This window comes from Columba livia, chromosome 1, assembly GCF_036013475.1.
Source record: "Columba livia isolate bColLiv1 breed racing homer chromosome 1, bColLiv1.pat.W.v2, whole genome shotgun sequence".
NCBI classification, from domain to species: domain Eukaryota; kingdom Metazoa; phylum Chordata; class Aves; order Columbiformes; family Columbidae; genus Columba; species Columba livia.
The window spans coordinates 88,057,773-88,077,030 of record NC_088602.1 but is presented as its reverse complement, the minus strand read 5'-3'; the positions used below and the strand labels follow the sequence as shown (position 1 = coordinate 88,077,030).

The 19,258-nt window shown below is 35.6% G+C and overlaps 1 long non-coding RNA gene across 1 annotated transcript in view; it reads left to right on the top strand.

The window, feature by feature from the left end:
* Positions 1-17,957, top strand: part of LOC110365473 (uncharacterized) — a 58,922-nt gene extending 40,965 nt beyond the window's left edge. The window contains exons 3-6 of the long non-coding RNA XR_010473177.1: positions 13,191-13,246; positions 13,978-14,062; positions 15,021-15,178; positions 16,076-17,957. This is a non-coding gene — a long non-coding RNA (uncharacterized LOC110365473). The remainder of the gene's footprint in view (positions 1-13,190; positions 13,247-13,977; positions 14,063-15,020; positions 15,179-16,075) is intronic.
* Positions 17,958-19,258: the final 1,301 nt, after the last annotated feature.

The window sequence follows — 19,258 nt, the reverse complement described above, 5'->3', positions numbered from 1 at the left end:
ACTTCGGACCCCAGAACTGGATGCAGTACTCCAGATGCAGCTTCACTAGGGCAGAGTAGAGGGGGAGGATAACCTCCGTTGACCTGCTGGTCACACTCTTCCTAATGCACCCCTGTTGTCCACCAGGGCTCCTTGGTCCTTGTCTGAAATGCTGCTTTCCAGCAGGTCCACCCTTAACCTGTACTGGTTATTCCTCACCAGGTACAGGACCCTACACATTCCTTTGTTTAATTTCATCATGTTCTTCTCTGCCCCATCCTCCAGCCTGTCTAGGTCTCACTGAATGGCAGCACAACCTTCTGGTGTATCAATACTTCCTCCAGCCAGCTCTCAATCCAACTCACTGTGCAGTCATTCAACTCACACTTCCTGAGCTTGCCTATGAGGAGGTTATAGGAGGCAGTGTCAAAAGCCTTGCCAAAGCCAAGCTAGACCACATCCACTGCTCTTCCTTTGTCTAACCAGCCAGTCATAACATCACAGAAGCCCATCAGGCTGGTCGAACCTGAATGGGAGTGGGCTGCATGGAGTAGAAATAAAACACAACTAACACCTTGGGGAAAAATAGGAGTAGAAAACAGGTAATGAAATTGTGAAAAACAAATAGGGAGAAAAGCACAAATAGGAAATATGTCTCTAGTTTTCAAGGAGTGTTTGATCCTCATCTATTCTAGTCTTTTGAGGGATGATTTCGGAAACACAGATTTCTAAAACTATTGCAGAATAACTTCCAATGCTTAATCTTTTTATTTTCTCAACAAATCCTCCATTACTATCAAACACAACATATACATAAACTAGCAGACACTAGCCTTAAAATTCTACATGCAAATTGTCTGGTTTTGTTGTGTAAATAGTGAATTCCCCAAGAAGATGTACTATAAGCACTCCACCTGTGACCATATCCCAAGTACAAAGATAAGTAAGAATATCCTTATCTTCATTTATAAGGAGTTAATCAGAGTGCTTTCAGAAACGTGGCCTTATTGCTTAGCACTTTCTGTGATCAACCCTCAATTTAAAAGGTTATATATTAGGTATATATATTGTAAGGCACCCAAAACAGCAACTTCAGAAAAAAAAAAAAAAAAAAAAAAGGCAAGTGTGTGTAAATAGGTATTTGGATTCTGGTTTGATTTTGAAACCTGATCCTGAGTTGTCACTGAAATTTAAACTTCAATGCCAACTGAAACAAGTTTAGCTCAGGACCTCCTTTAAGCTGAAACTATATGGAACATAGAGATACTAAGGGAAAGTATGGCATATAATCAGTCTTGCCTTTATAGATGTTTAATGAAAGGATACAGTGTGAGTTTATGGCCACTCTTATATTCATGTATTTAGTTGCCTTTGATCAAACTTACGGCATTAAGTTCAGTCTATATAAAAAGAAAGCCATAAAAATGGGAAAGTGATCTGCTTTAACAGATGTAACACCGTCATAAGCTACATCAATGAAAACACAAATAATAGATAGTCATCTATCTCTCTATCCGCATGTATAAAAACATATCTTTACATTGCATAAAGCCTTGCTTACTTGCGTGGAATTATGGACTTGAGGAAAATAATCAGAAATTGAAGTAACGTACTTTGAAACCTTTTTTTTTTTACTTCTAAGCCTTACAGCAAAAACTGAATACTTCATGTGCACCACTTTCCACCCTCAAACCTCAAAACACAGAATACCCAGCCAAGTAAACAAAGAAGAACCTGTGGAAGACACAAACACTGACACACAACTACTTAACATCTATCTATACAACTACCCAGCTAGGCAGGTGAGAATGATGAACCCTTTAATCCTATTACGAGAGCGTAAGATAGTAGATTTAGTAGAGCATAAACATAGATAGATTTAGCCTTTGAAATCTAAACACTGAATTTATTAAAGTCTTAATAATGTAGAATTCTTAAGGGAAAAAATCCTAAGCAATTCTTAAAAATTACACACTTCATATTTTATATATGGAAAAAAAAATCACTCTTTCATCTCCTTCTCTGCCTTATGTAAGCAGGTTGGTCTGAGACATTAGCTCCACTAAAGCACCCTTCCAAGGCCATAGTTATAAAATTATGACGGTGGAATATATGCCCTCTTTCACATTTATGCTAGATTATTTTTTTCCACATCCTCATTCCACTTCCAGAATAGATAGTCTCATTTCTTTGACATGGTATGGTATTACCAGGGATGTAGAGACACAGAATATGGAATACGGAGAAGATCTTTTCCTTCATTTTTGCTTCTGGACTCCACATTGTTTAAATTTAGTTTTAAACTTCACAGAATAGGTCTACATAAAAAGACATAGTAGATACCAGCCCTAAGTAGATGCAAAATAATGTGCAGAGGAGGAGTTATGGCTTGTAAATTTACAAGTAACAGGAAAGTGAAGAATATCTAGACTTTCTCACATTCATGTCATATTTTAAGAAGACAGACAACATAGATTATTCTGAGAAAGTGAAGTCCCACAGAACACAGTTTGATCAGAATTCTCGATTTTAAACTGAAATGAAATTCCCAAATAATATTCATAAATTCTTCCCTCACTGCACCAATTTCTTCACTTGTGGAAGAAGACGTAGAGGAATTGGTTTAAGAGTGCTTTCTTTAAGTTATGTTTGTGGTCACTTTGAGATCACTATAAGGTCTAAAATGACTCACACTCTGGAAAGCCTCTCTGCTGCAGTTGTAGTTCCAGGACATTTTGATTCTCCTCTTGACATAACACAATAGTATTTTCCCAACTATATCAGCTGTACTGGGGGTTGGGTGGGGAGTGAAAGCGCAGGGTTCTTTCTCGATCTCAATGAGAAAGGTCTGAAAATAAATGGCTTAATAAAATAGCTGGTTTAATAAGACAGAATAAGTGGAAGTGCGGAATACAGATAGTAAATCTTTTGTCTTCAGAAGCCACTGACCTCTCATTTCTGCAGCATCAGATGGAGCCCAGATTGATTTTTGCTGTGGTACAAGGCACAGATCATATCCATCGTTCAATCTATTAGGTACAATTTCTTAAAAAATCACCACTCTAAAAGGATGCCATCTCCTCTGGTACAGTGAGATGTCTGAGTTTATCCTGCAGCCAAGGAGTCTGGACGTGCAGCAAAACACAGCCTGAAGGCCACGCTGTACATGGAGCCTGCTGCAGCACACAGTACAATGATGTACAGTGGTCTCCTGATGAGGATCACTACATTCCACCCCTCCAGCCACATACAACTTACCTTTCCTTAAGATGTGTTAAACCGTAGATCATATTGATAACATAGGGCTTCTCAGTCCCTGAGTACAAGGCGCAAATGAGCAGACACGGCCTGTTTGAGCTCACTAACTCCTCATATACAATGTGTTCTGTAAGGCTCACAATGGACCATAGTACTACCTTGTACAATTCATGTAGGTAGCAATAATTCTAAGATGTATAGATGTGTATAATACACATATACATAAATTCTCCTAATATACAAGAGAAAATGTAGCTAAGAAAAAGATCAAATCATTAAATCTATTCAGTTTTCTTTAGTTTCTGATCATACCTTCCTAAATTCAGCAGAAGATGCATTTGTTTTTAACTGTCTGTTAGTTGTGAGCATATTGTGAAGGATCTCTAGTAAGATAACTTTCTATGTATTCCTATATTTCTCACTAATATGGCTTAAGAGCTTAAGAGTGTTTTTAATTGAAAATGTTATCCTCTGACAGATTTCTGATACTGGTATTGTCAGAATAAATCAATAATAACAAAAATGATGAAAGGATCTCAAGGTCAGACTGTGCAGAGGACAGAGTGAGGAGAGCTGAGGTTGAATCTCTTCTTAGCAGTTGTTTACCCACCAATATCTGAGAGGCATAAGAACAGTTTTACACTAGCAGCTAAAACAGTATCTATACATTAAACCTTCCCTGATAGAAAGAGAGGTCTTGTGGATCATTTACACTGGTGCTCCTGAGTATAAGGTGTATAATAAAAGCAAGCCGTTTTTGTCAGGGTACGGAGCTCCATGTGAGAGCTGGTCTGTAACTAAAGACAGAAGCTTGTATATACCCATATTGAAATAAATGTCTGAGGCAAGCAGAAAATGTATAATTCTAACTGATTTTCCTCATTTATAAGACTGTTGCTTTTTTTTCCCTCCATAGACGCAGTTAGTGTGTATGCTGAAATTTTTAATGGTGTAACTTCAAACAACTAAAGTGAAACTGATACCAAAAAATCCTTGAAAATATAAAAGAAAAAAAAGCAAAAATAATAGAAGATGACAATATGCTTTGATAAAAATGCTGGGGAAAGGGAAAATTCTATCAATAAAGTTATTAAAGAAGAGTGACACAGTCATTGACAGCAAGGCTCATATGCAGTGTAATTTGTCTGTAAGAGTGGAGTTGTTTTGAAACTTTGTTGCAGAAAATATATTTTTTACATTCAATATAGGAAATATCTGAATATAAGAAATATTGCAGTTTGTTTCAAAAAATCTGCTGTAGCAGCTCATTGAAGTTACAGTCCACCTTTCTCATTGTTTTGTTCTCTTGTATTATGGTCCAACAAAACTACACTTTCCACTTGACTACAGAACAGGGATGCTAATGTCTGTGAAATTTGTGAAAGTTGTAAAGGAAAATACACTAATAACTTTGCATAGTCTGAATGTTTTTGTCAAGAAATGAGATGAGCTTCCTGTATGACAGGAAGAGATGAAGTTTTAAGCAGTGCAATGAGGGAGGATGAGAGCTGGCTATATGGGCACTGGAGGTGGGTTTGCTGGCTTTCTTTGAGGAAACATAAGAATTTATATTTGATTAAGGTTAAACTGAAGTCCAGAAAATCTAAAAGGCAATATCAGAGAACAAGGATAAGAAGGGTAGAAGAAGACAAGGCAGTACTAGAACACTAATTCTTAAAAAAGAAAAATATTTTTTATCCTCCGAGAAAAACAAAACAAAACAAAACAACAGTTAAGCTTTTCCTCATTTAAGGTATTAGTTATTAAAACTGAGAAGAATCCTTCCACCCAAAACTGCTTAGGTTTTGAACTTGCACTTATCTGCTTGCAATCTGGGCCTTTTTTTCTTTTGACATATTTACGCATTTTTCATGACAAGTAAATAATATTAATAATATTTATATTTATTTAGCACGGAGCACTTACATAATATGGGCTGATAAACACTAAAATAATATTTATCAAAACAAGAATGAAAGTTACTAGCTTTGTTTTTGTGTCAGTACAAATTATTTATTCTGTTTACAATAAATATTTTTTGTCCCAGTTATCTGGGAAATAAGACCCTGCCAATAGGCTGAATAGCATTTCTAAGGAGCAAAAAAATCTCTATCTCTCTCTCTCTTATTCACCAAGAAGAAAACAGACCACTTTGGACAATATTAAAATCTTCCTTTGGAAATTTTAAATATGTGTAGATACTACTTGGTTTTTTAGAAAAAAAAAAAATAACTGTTTGATGATTCTAGTTTACATCTTGAGGAAGGTACATCTTGCTTCTCTTACAAATTAGACTAAACATCAGACACACCAATGGATTTAGCACTTACTTATTTTTCTAAAGTGTAGATCAGCAGATATCAGTTATAATTTCTGAATGGCCTTGGAAAAACTGTCGTAACTGTCATAACTTTTCTTTTAATTAGGTCTTCAGGTTTTCATATAAATGGATATGAAGATATAGCTAATTTTTAGCAGAGTAACTGTGGCAGTTGCACTTCCCCCCCCGCCCCGAGAACTGATGTGGTAGTTACATGCACGTCCCCCTCTCCTTCAACACATCCCCCTCTCCTTCAATGGGGCAGTTAATGGCTCTTTTGTGGACCCTGAGTCCATTAGCCAGGGTCGTTAGGAGAGGAAGGGGGCGCAGAGAAGCTGAGAAACTTCTGGAATGCCCACAGCCAGATCTAATCAGACTATAAAACGGGGTGCCCGCCGAGGATCGCCTTTGTATGGTCTTCTCGGACCCGCTGGTCTGCTGAAGCCAAGAGCCCTCCCATTAGACGAGAACACCATCTAAGGTAACTTCCCGGGAATGGGCGTGCCTCACCTCCTCCTATGGGTGAGTGATATCCTTGAATAATTCCTTGCCAGACAGGCAAGTGTAAGTCCTTGCCGAACTCAGATAAGTATAGTCCTTGCTAGACAAGCAAGTGTAAGTCCTTGCCTAATTTCGGCAAGTGTAGTATCCTGGAGTCAGATGACTGTGGCTTTGTTTCTTGTAAGTGCGTGCATGCACACTGTGGATCCCTATTATTCTTATTTGCTGTACCCCAATAGTAATCAACTGTCATTTAGGTATTTTAGAAACAATGACAAAGCACAAGGTGCAAGAAAATCAGTCATGAATCCTTAATAAAAAAGCCACATTTCATTCAGACATAAGGAACTGTTTGAAGATTTTTACTTGCTATAAAGATTTGATTGGCCAAATAAGTGCAATAACTGCAGATAATAAGTGCAGATAACTCTTTTTATTTTATAGCTTTCTTTTAGAGGAAAAAAAATACTACTGAATAAAAACAACTCTTGATGTGTTTTTCATATATCAGAGAGGAAAGACTTAAACTTTGCTACATGGGAGGACAAAAGAAGCTGATCTTTAGTGTGCTTTCCAGTTTTCACCAATTTGCTGTTTCAGAAGTGTGGTAGCATTTAGATATATTTTTCCTTTTAGCTGAAATGCATGCATGCGCTCACAAGAAGCAAAGCCAGAGCTCTCTGACTTCAGGTTACTACACTTGCCTGGTCTGGCAAGGACTTACACTTGCTTGAGTTTGGCAAGGACTTACACTTGCGTGAGCAGCAAGGACTTTCACTTGCCCGGCTAAGCAAGTACTTATTCAAGGATATATCATTCACCCAAACAAGGAGGTCAGGCACTCCCAATCCCAAGACATTTACTTAGACGGCGTTCCCACCTAAGGGGAGGACTCCAGCTCAGCAGATCCGCAGCTCCAAGAAGATCATACAAAAGGAATCTTTGGCAGGCACCCCATTTTATAGTCTGATCAGATCTGGCTGTGGGCATTCCAGAAGTTTCTCAGCTTCTCTACACCCCCCTACTCTGGCTGTGGGCATTCCAGATGCTTTTTGGCTTTTCTGACCCCTGCCCCTCTCCTAATGACCCTGGCTAACCGACTGAGGGCCTCACAAAAGAGGCATTAACTGCCTCATTGAAGAAGAGGGGGATGTACAACTGCCACAGCAGTTCTCAGAGTGGGGGAAATGCAACTGCCATAGCAGTCCTCAGAGTCGGGGAGGGAGTGCAACTGCCACACTTCTATTTTCCAGTTTTCCTGAGATATCTTGTAATCATCAACTCAAAACTAGCAATAGTCTGCCCAAAGCAAGAACACTACTGATGACAATAGTAAAACACTCATCTATGGAGCTACAAGTATCATTGTAATGATGGGAAATGTTATGAAAAGTTGAATATGAACAAAATTAAATCTCTTCTAGGATTTGCTAGTATCTATATATTTGCTATTCTAGTATTCTCCTGATTGTTCTATGGCTTTTCAGCCCTACTTGATAACCCAGTATGTGTCCTAAATGCTTTATACGTTTTTTTCTTACATTTATTTATCTTACGTATGTTATTCTCAGTTAATGATCCATTGATATTTTTCTTTGGATTATTATTTTTTATCTTCTGAACTATGTACTTCCATTATTTGACTGATTGACTCATTATACTGCAATTGAAGAAAATCATGGTCTAGTTACAGAACTAGTATCGAGTTTTTAAAAACACTCCGCCCTGGTGAGACCACATCTGGAATATTGTGTCCAGTTCTGGGCCCCTCAGTTCAAGAAGGACAGGGAACTGCTGGAGAGGGTCCAGCGTAGGGCAACCAAGATGATTAAGGGAGTGGAGCACCTCCCTTATGAAGAAAGGCTGAGGGAGCTGGGGCTCTTTAGTTTGGAGAAGAGGAGACTAAGGGGGGACCTCATTAATGTTTATAAATATATAAAGGGTGAGTGCCATGAGGATGGAGCCAGGCTCTTCTCGGTGGCCAACAATGATAGGACAAGGGGTAATGGGATCAAGCTGGAACACAAGAGGTTCCGCTTAAATTTGAGAAAAAACTTCTTCTCAGTGAGGGTGCCAGAGCACTGGAACAGGCTGCCCAGGGAGGTTGTGGAGTCTCCTTCTCTGGAGACATTCAAAACCCGCCTGGACATGTTCCTGTGCGACCTCACCTAGGCGTTCCTGCTCCAGCAGGCGGATTGGACTAGATGATCTTTTGAGGTCCCTTCCAATCCCAAACATACTGTGATACTATGATACTGTGATACTGTATGTAAAGAAAAGCTACACTCTTAACTTCCAAGTCTGAGTGTTCCAACCTCGTTGAAGTCGAAACAAAACTTCATCTTTTCAGTGTGACTACCTTATTGAAGTAATCTGTGTTGATCACTGTATGTAACTGGAGCTGAACATTGTGATTCTACACCATGATGGTACTTTACCCTTCAGATATTCTATTGAAAGGTCTTTCTGAAGTTCTTCATCTCAATTGTCAGATAAATCAATTTTGCTTAACTGTAACCATGTTTGCAAATTGAGCAAATTGAACCCAAGATTTTTTGTTTGTTTGGTTTGGTTTGGTTTGATTTTCACATTAGGATGCATAAAATGGGCTACTTAAATCAATATAGTTGTAAAAAGTAAAATAAAATCTGTTTTGTTCTGATGTCCTTCTTGCAAATCTAGATCAACAATGTAGAATACATTATTTGTCCCTCACATGTGTCTGAAATTTTAATTCATTAAGTTTTTGAATGTATTTTTAATTTGCTTTTTGTGGAAGAAAAAAGTACTGTAAATAGTTTTAAGAAAATTCTTTTAACTTAATTTTACAAATCGTAAACTCCTAACCTAGGACAGATTTTTACCGTCTTGTCTAGTCAATAGAGAAAAAGTGGCACTTCTTACTTTGTTCTATGAAATGTGTATGCCTCTCTTGTTTCAATTGCTTATTTTTTTCTTAGTTCACTGTTATGCTGTCAATTACTTTTGCATAATATTGTTTCTTATTTTTCAGTGCAATTAAAACATCCATTACACACAATGTCTATAGTTCAAAAATATATTAACTTATGTTTTTGCAGCTACTATTCATCCAGACAAAGCATTGAGGAAAAGTGTTTTCTGAGGTTACTGATATTACTGTCTAATTATAGTCACTGTTCAATGATCAAGACAAACTTATCTCTCTGTTTATGTCATCAAAGCTTATCTTGTTGGTGTCTCAAGTGGCTTCTTCCCATGAAGGCTTCTAAGACTGTAATCAATTCTAATGTTCTCTATTTTTGATAAAATCACTGCTTTTTCATCACTCGTATCCTGTACTATCTGCAATTTTATTATTCTGTCTTTCTCTAGCTCTCTTTTTTATCTTTATATCAATTATTTACTGTCTCCTTTCATTCTGCAAGTCCTCTCTGAACTAGCCCACTTGCTTCTTTGGCTTTAAACTCCACTTCTAACCAAATTAATCTGAAGTTTATCAACCTTTCATATTCCTCATGTCCAATCTCATATTTTATTGGTCTTCAGTATCCCTCACAAAGTCCCAGAAAGCCAACATGGTGAAAACAGACCTAATTTTCTTCCTGAAACCTTCTTGCTACTGTTTTTCTGTGCTGTGATGTTTCTTCATTCTTCTTGTCTTTAGAACACTAAACAGCCAGGGTATTGTCTCATCTCTTCCTTTCCTCACTGTATAGATGGGCGGTATGCAAAGACTATTGCATATTTCTAAAATGTGCTACTTTTTTTTTTTTTTTTCCTCTGCTAATATACTGTGGATCTATGCATTTTAGTTTTGATCTTACTTATGTCTGTAATATTCTTGTCAATTATAGGCAATGGTGTTAATGTCACTTTTTTTGCCTTTCATTTTGATTTTTTTTTTAGTCCTAGAACTGTTTTTCATAGTTTTTTGTGGCTCACTTTAAATATTCTTGCAAAGTCTTTAATGCAAACATAACACAGAATATGATAGCTTTCTCAGTCACATTCTGTTTTCCTTTTATATGTTTTCCCTTCTCTTCATATATCGATAATATCAGTCACACTTGCATCTGTAAAGAGAGGCCAAAAGAAGTAATGTAATGTGCATTACAAAAAATTATATTGGTCTGTGAAGTTCAAAAGCTGTTTCACATATTCCTGAACCCTCTCTTCTGCCTGCCTTTCAGATGTCCCTGTCTTCCGTAGCTTTTCTTTTGTATTCAAATCTTGCTGAATAAAGTAATTTTGATCTCACTTTGAGACAAAAACTAATATCAGCACAAGCACATACACATTAAGATTTGTCAGCAAGATCAGATGAGCTGATATTTACAATGTGGTCTTTTTTAATGTATGACTGATTATATTATTGCCACTTTCTTCTGTAGTTGTCACTTGTGACATTCCACTATATTAAAATTAAACTGAAATTAAATTAGAATGTTCTCTGTGAACAGGCTGTGTTCTTGCTAAATTTATGAGCATCTTGTAGAGATCAAAATCAATCAGTATTTTTTTTTCATAATTATTCTTCCTTCTGTAAGTCAAATTAGCACTCCTTTGAAGGCAAATATTTTTGGATGACACGCTTTATTACTACCTGGTGTGCCTATCTGTGATGTCAGTGGATAACATTGGCTTGCCAGCCTGCTTTGGAAAAGAACACAGTGATAAGGAGATTAATCCAGAGTAGCTGTGAGATGAAGCATGATGGAAACCTTATCCTCTTAATCTTATGCATGAAAGCACTGGATGGGTTGGTCCTCCTGCCTGAAGAAAGAAATCTTCAAATGTCCCCAATTGTTGCATATACATAATCATTGGCCATCAATATGCATTATAACCACCTGCTTAGATGGCACTACTGCTTCTCACAAGATTATATGACAGTTAACTGGGCTACAAATGCCAGTTCAGTTACTTGGCATTCTTCAACAACACAAGAGCCTTTTTCTTTGTTGGAAAGAGTATCATTTTAACATCCAAACTTTATCACATCAGTGACACCTGTTCATACCAGTATGCCAAAAATACAACATGAAAGGACTACTAGTAAATGCTTTTGTAGTGAAAAGGGGGAATACACAGATTGTCAAAATATGTAATATGTTACATTAAATAAATCCTTACGGGACCCTTAGAAAAAAAACTTTCTTGGTAAAAAAGGATGCCAGAAAGTCATGTTAAACAAAATGGAAACAGGCTCATAAACTATAAAATGGGATCTGATTTATGCTTACCTTCTGATATAGGAGCAAGAACAGAAAATAAAGAATCCTGACTGTTCACATTTGCCTTCATAGAATAAAAAAATCACAGTGTTAAAAATATCTTTATCCCAAAGAGACCTGTTCTGAGGCCATGCCTTTATTATTTTTTGAGGTTATTCTAATATATTCTCAAAAAACCTTTTAGATTATTTTCTGAAGTATAACATGGAAAGCCAGTTTTAAAGGCCTTTAAATCTATGTAGAGTGGAAAAGAATACCTAGATCACCACTTCTTGCTTTAGCAGTTAAGTGTGTCAAATTTTTGAAAGTGCTTACTTTCTGATTTAGAGGTGCCAGATCATCTGAAGAAACAAACACTCAACTGGATATTTCAGCAAGTAGATATATTTTTTATATATACTGAAGCCCTAAGTGATGATGTTAAGTTGTAAGTCTAAGAAGTCTTTTTAACATGAGGTCTGCGCAAAAGAAAGTGTTTTCTAGAAATAGAATCCGTTTATCACAATGGAAAGTGTAGTCAAAAATTAAATTGGGTTGAACTAATTTAAAAAGTGTTGGGGAATTTTTGAAAGAAAAAGTATATAAGAAAAAAATTACTTAAAGTATTTTTTTTTTTAAATGAGAATTAATATATCTGTGTAAAACATAAATAAATATTTCCTGTTTGTCAGAAGGATCAGGCTCTGAATTTTATCAGGTTGATTTTCTTGATTCTTAGAGACAATTTCTCTAAATTGTATGTATTGCTGGAACTTGTGTACTGTAGCTGATACAAAATGGTCTCGTCTCTATCATCTTTAAAAAGATCTTCCAGTACAAAGAGTTGATGTCGTGGAGCAAATCTACTAGCATAAGTTACATCAGAAGCCTTTTTGTATTTCTTCATTTATTATTTGATTTCTTCACCTTTATTATTTGATATATATCTCTAGATTAATAGAGTAGCCCATTGGAAATAACAAAAAGTGTGTATCCTGTATTATTTTTTAAATGCATGGTTATTACCAAGAAAATGTCAACCTTTTACTTTGATTGAATGTTCAGACACCCAGCATCTGATGAACTCACCTCCTTGGGCTTCAGGGTTATTATTCTTATAGAATTCATGAATAGTTGATGATAGATAGTTCTTTGAAACAGAGGAAAAGACTGCATTGTTTGCACAAGTTTGGGGTTTTTTTTGTGTGTGTGTGTTTTTTTTTTTTACTCATAGATGGTTTTGCACATTTGACATGAAAATGGTTCTTCCTATGCTAGTGCAAGAACATGCATTTTTGGGATAGAAGCTCTAGAAGCCTGGAGAAACATGGAATTTGATTGCAGCCTTGCAGTAGAGAATAGGTTGTTATAAACTATGAATGACCACCTGTGTTAAAGGAGCCGCGGTTCCCCAGCTGAAGTCACCTCTACCTACAATGTGATGGCTCTCTCATTTTATACTAAACTCTTTAGTAACAATCCTTTTTGCTGTCACAGAGCACTGTGGCATAGTTCCTCAAGGGTCTCAACCTGAGTGTGTGGCTCCCATGTTCCCCATGTGGTCATTGTTTTCTTAGTGAGATGATGTTGGTACAGATGCTAAGGGAGTAGTTATCCGTATTTTCCCTTTAAAATGATGTTTGTAGGAAACATTAATCTTAGAAAAGGTCAGAAACAAACGGTGAAAACTGGCAGCTAAAAAAAAGACTTTACTTTTATACTATCCATTTCAACGTTGCACGTAATTGCTTTAAATAGATAGTCTCACCAATCTTTATTATTCATTATAAATAATAAGCTAAATGTTAAATTTCTCACTCTGTTTTAACTTGTCTCCAGTTTGTTGAGTTAGGAGTAAAATGTTGATGCTTACCTGTCTATGAAAGCTATCTGTACGTTGCTTATTAAATCAGTAGTATGTTAAACTATATCTTCAGATATTACCAAGCTCTACCTGGCAAAAGTAAGGAGATACAGTTAAGGGGAAAAACATGTGAGTAATCCCTTTTTACTTTTGTTTTGTTTTGTTTGTTTGTTTGTTTTTGTTTGGTTGTTGTTGTTGTTGTTGTTGTTTTGTTTTGGTTTTTTTACAGTGTTCCACTTCCTAAAATAACAGAAAACTTGGAGTTAGACTAGCTTAACATGTAGACATTACTTGCTCTTTGCCAAGGCTGTTGATAGCAAGTGAATTCAGACATTAAGTTAATGACTTTGCTTTTGTTTGCATGGGAATGCAAAAATATTTGCTGATGTTTGTTGCCAGAATGCGCTATGCAAGTTGCAGACCAAGAGTTCACTTTCTAATATTTAATAATTTCTATGTAGCTGTTTTTTTTCCTGTTTTTAAATAATAAGCCTGGTATCTAATTACAATATAGCCTGTTGTAGTCTTTATCTTGAAAACAAAAGAACTATTAAGCACCACTGATATATGTTCACTGGGTTTATTATGAAAAAAGGAAAATCACAGAAAACTAACGCATTGACCCTGCATCAAGCTTACTGGATCTCAACACAAAACACCCATTTGAGCCAGAACTCCATTTTTTTTTTTTTTTTTTAATCCTTTTAAAAATAGAAGAATATCCTTATGAGAAATCTGTGTAAGAAGGAAAAACTTCTCTCTCCTGTGAAAGATTTGAAGGTTTTACATATCAAAGTGGAATCATGTTGTAGGAGATGAAGGTGTTCATTAGGTTATAATAACATTTCAACAATTTTCAGAAGTCTGTGCGAGTGCCTTTACCCTCCTCCCTGCCCCATATCTCTGAGGACTGTGAAGCAGAAATTAAAATCATTGATGTCACAGGTAAGCAGAAGCAAGCAAACTGTGTTGTTGATTGTGGCAGCTGTGACTATATTCTCTAAATGTGCTTTAAATTTATGCTGTAAAACTGGGTTCAGTGGGTTCGCTGAATGGAAGAATGGTCCCATTTACATTCAGAAAAAATGAAAGTAACTGAGTGTCCTTTGGAACCAGAAGTTCTGCCTGAAGTTTTTGCAGATAATTCAATATCTAGAGAGTCTGGGTGTTTTCTTCATAATGTTTACATCTCTTATACATATAAAGCATTGATTCATGTGAAGGAGAAGGAAAGCAAACTGAGACACTTACTGTAGATTTTTTTTTTTTTTTTTTAGCTGCTAATACCAAATGGAATTCTAGAAATTATTGTCTTTCATGAAAAACAATGACCTACATCCATCCAACAGAACTGACCTTAGGGACCTATCACTACCACAATGTTATTTTTCAGTGGTGAACAAAACCTTTATTATAGAACATATTAGTTTTTTTTTTTTTAAAAGAAAATAAATCTTCTGTTATAAGAAGAAAAATGAATTATAAACCACATATAAATGGAAAAGCTTCCTTTAATAAATGTCTTAAATTATCCTAGGTAACCTAGTGTCTCAGAAATTATGTAGATGTTTTCACATATATTTTCTTACAGGCTGTCATAGAATATTTATAAACTGCCCCCTGTGGCAAGACAGTTGAGGTCAAAGCAAACTGAAGCATTATATAAGACGCAACATATTTTTTAAAAATCGTTAGTCAGTGGCCAAAAACGAAATTCAGTTATGTTCTGTTAAAATCCTAAATAAAACACCCGTTGCCAAGTTCTATAAATATATGCTGAAATATTCTCCTTTGTGAGGGTGCTACAGAAACTCTTTAGTGGTTTTTGCTTGATTGAAACTGCAATAACAAGATTCATGTAATAGTCTTCCTGCTCATACAGTGCCTTTAAAATGCATTTCAGGAGTCTATGCATATAGTCATTGCTGACCTCACCATGATGCTAAGAAACAGCGGTTTTGCATAAATTAAGCTGAAACCCATCATGAGACCCATCTTCAAGATATATGCTACGCACAGTTGCAACTGAAGCAAGTTGGCATCAGAAGATAAAGCCATACAGTGAGTCAATTGTCAGTTTGTGATTTCCATCAAGCAAAATGCTCTAGGGAAATTAGCTATGAAGTACCTATTATATGGTACCAAAATAGATATACAGAATTTCTAAGCATCCAGAGCTATTAATCTAATCTTTTATATAAATTTGCCCATCATATGGAGAACAAATCTACGTATATATCATTTTCTACTCAACTGTAAATGAAACAAAAAACTGTTATGTGAGTGAAAGTAATAATTCAAAATGAAAACCAAAAAGCAAATACTTATTTTTCAAAATTGCATATTTCTACTTATATCTTCAGAAGAGTGCAAGTTAATAACTAGTTACTATTGTGCATGTATTTAAGTAACAAAATTATTTTTCTGTTGCTTTTTTATTCATTAAGCTATCTGTTATACATTCAGATAATTTTTCCCATAACTGAATTATAACTGAAATTTTTGTTTTTGTTAATAAGTGAAAAAATCTCAGTCAAAGAAAATCCCAGGGAAGAATGTATTCTTCATAACACTTGTGATAATTTCTAGAAATAGTGGCATCAGTTCATATTTTCCTTTGTTTAAAGAAAAAAAAAAAGTGAAATGTCTTAACTTCGAACTTCAGTCTACTATTCAGACTTCAGTTAAGCATATTCTGCAGGTGACCTCACAGGACACAGTCCTTTGTTCTGTAACAACTCCTTTCTTGAACTCCTCTATCAGCATGGAGACTGGTACAGTCCTGAAATAAGCACCATGTAGTGTGCAAAAACACGCCTTTCAGATCTCTAGTGCAGAATGAATTTGGGTAGTCATTAGGTTTATTTATGTGATTTAGAATAATTATTTCAGTGTGATAACAATATATATGTGTTAAGTATATTAATTGCCAAATTACTCTGTTACTGTTCCTCCTAGGTACACTGTCCTACAAACAGAGAAGTACAAATGAGCATGGGCAGAACTACTCATCTAAGTGATCAATTTCCCTAATTTTTACAGTGTCTTTTCACTGGTCGAGCACCTCAGGAAGTCTACAGCAGCTGCAAAATTGAGCCAAAAATTCAACTAGAGACAGTCCTGACTGAAGCTGCTTCAGGTTTATTAACTTCTTTTGTAGCTTGCTAGAGGTACAGTGGAGAGGGCGAGCTGTTATTATTAGAGAAATAAACAAACTCCTTTTATTTTTTTTTTTCTTTTTCCGTGTTTTCATTTTCCAAATCTGAGGAAACTGAGAAGAAAAAAAAACACAGCCAAAACCTAAGTTCCCCTTAACACTCCTTCTTACCCAAAAGAAAGATACTTCTACTGGAAATACATTCAGCAGAAATGAAAATTCCTTTGAGCATAGTGAAAACAAAGATGCAAATAAACTATTCCAGAATAATTCAAAAAAGAAACTCAAGAGAAAATATTCCTTATGGCAAGGTTATCTACCTTTTGGAGTTGCCTGTAATTTGAAACATCGTTAAAGCAGTATGCATCAAGAGTGAACTGGTAGAGATGAATGGACTGGAAGATCTCATACATATTTTTGAGTCTCCATGGAAAAATATTAACATTGTGATTGTAGGTACATGTATAAACAGGTTTTTGTTGTGGTGGTCTTTTTTTCTTTGATTTTTCGGGTTTTGTTTTAAATATACACTCTAGAATGAGGGGAAATACAGAAAATAATAGAGATTTATAGAGTTCCTCACTATATTTTTAAACCAGAAATTCTGGCTTAGCACCTATGGCTGCTTATTGTGAGGCATACATAATCAAGTCTTTCAAACTCTCTTTCTGGACCTCACAATAGCTGAATGAAAAGTTAAACTAACTGGAAAGTCAGAGGCGGGTTTAATAAGCAGAACAGATTTTTTTATTATCATTGTGTTTAGGAATTTCCCATAGTCTGAATTATTTTCATCTGCTGGTTTGTAAAAATGATACATTTGCTAATTGATCTATTGTCTCAATGCTTGCCTATCAAAGCCTATTCAGTCACAGGGAGATTGAGGATAGATACACGCTTGAAACCACTTAGAGATGTGAATTGGTGAGAGCTGAATGGGTTTTATTTTTTTTTTTATTTCTTAATTTTCTATTCCAGCTCTTTGATACTGAATTGATACTGAATCTCTTGCAACAGTGCTTTGTTTGTAGTACTTTGATTTTAGTGTATCCTCCAGATATACAGGTCATGTTTCATTATAAAGGGAACCAAGCCAAGAGCTATATAGAAAGTTGACTTTCAACAAGATTGTAAATCAGGTACAGGTGCCTATCTGACTTTTAAATATAAACACAGAAAGACTCATAATGCATAAATCTTTCAAAATTGTAACCCCCACCTTAAAGAACCTCATGACACTACTCTGTGTATAGCATTGAGATCACAAAGATCATGACTGCAGCACTTAATGTCTAAAGTAATTAAAATCCTCACATAATTCACGTCAAACACCACATACAGGTTTTACTATGGGTCTATACACTATCTAAAATTAGAAAATCTACTTCATTTTACCCTGGCATGCTGTGTAATCAGGAACTTTCAGTAAAAAAAAATAAAAAATAATAATGCGTGCATAGAACCCAAGTTCTTGTAATGAGAATGATGAGTATGAGCACTGGAGGTGTTATGACTGTAAAAGCTTTTCATTTATTTTGCTTTTAAAGGGTAAGTGATGTGATTGGTGAACCTACTGTCTGCCTCTCCATGCCTAGGTGGTTTTTGTTTGTTTTGTTTTGTGGTGGTTTTTTGTTTATTTTTAATATTTATATTGCAATAAAGTTTTATTTTATAATTACTTTTCTTCTTTGATCAGGGTTGTATTTCCTTGACATTTCAACCTAAAGGATTATTTCTTAAAATCAGAGCAAGTTAAAAGCTTCTACAGTGTACTGTAGTCATGTCAGATATCATGTTAAGATTTCATAAACAAGTACATTTCTATGTGCAGAATGAATAATCCAGAGCTACAGCTGAGGTATAAGAAGGTAGTCCATGAATTCAAGGTGATCCTGCATTATTTCTTTGGCAATGAATCGCAAATGGTTCTATCTATTACTAATGGATGCAACACTTTTAATGTTCTCTGTTAAGACTAAAAGGTTAATGTAGTGGCACGCTAAAGAAAGGCACAGCGTAAAGCGAGTATGAAATATATTTCTTCAATGTGAACTGACTCCTTCCATAAAGTCATACATCAGAAAGCAGACATCGGTTTCTCTACCAGATTAGCATGGATCCATATTCTACATGAACTAATTGATATATTTCAGTTTAATTGGCATCCAGACAACAGAGATAGTGTCTTTCTAGAAACTGTTGGTAGTCTCATATCCAAATGACCTTCAGTCTCAGATAGAGGTTCTGTAAATATGATGTGAATTTATTACAGTCTTTAGCATTTATTCAAAGAGACACAGTGAACAACAAAGTCAAAAGAAATAAGGTTATTCATCATCCCCACAGAGGCAAAGAAAAACTCCCCAACTTAATTCTGTAACTTGTACTTCATTACTGATGAAACATCTTTCAAGATAATCACATGATTTTGAAATAATAAACAGGATCCATAGCAATCGTAGAACAGTGTCAGTTTTTAAAGTCTTATTAGAATTAGGAAGCTACTCTCTGGAAAAAAGACCATCTCTCCAGAAGAAAGATCATTCTTCAAAACCCCCATATCTATGCCTCACTTATGAAACTAATTCCTGAATGTATATTTACATTTTTTTTTCAACAATCTTGCATATGATTTTGTTCCTGGATCCTGCAAATACTTGTACTCAGCTTCACACAAGCCAGACCATGGAGCTAAGGTAAAATTCCTGGGTGACTGTCTGCCGTTCAAGAAAACAGCATGAAAGCCAGGGAAATAAATAAAGTTTGTTTCTTCCTAACCATGAAAATTAATTCATGTTTACCATTTGCTGTTCTCATTATAAGCTTTGTCATGAAAACAAGTCATGGGATTGCAATGTAGGTTTTACTGTTGTAGCTTTCATTACGGAACCATAAAACTTGACATTATTTTATCTTCCGTAGAGCTCATTCTCTCCTTTTACCTCAGCTGGGTCTGCATATCTCAAAACTGTTGAGCTTTGTCC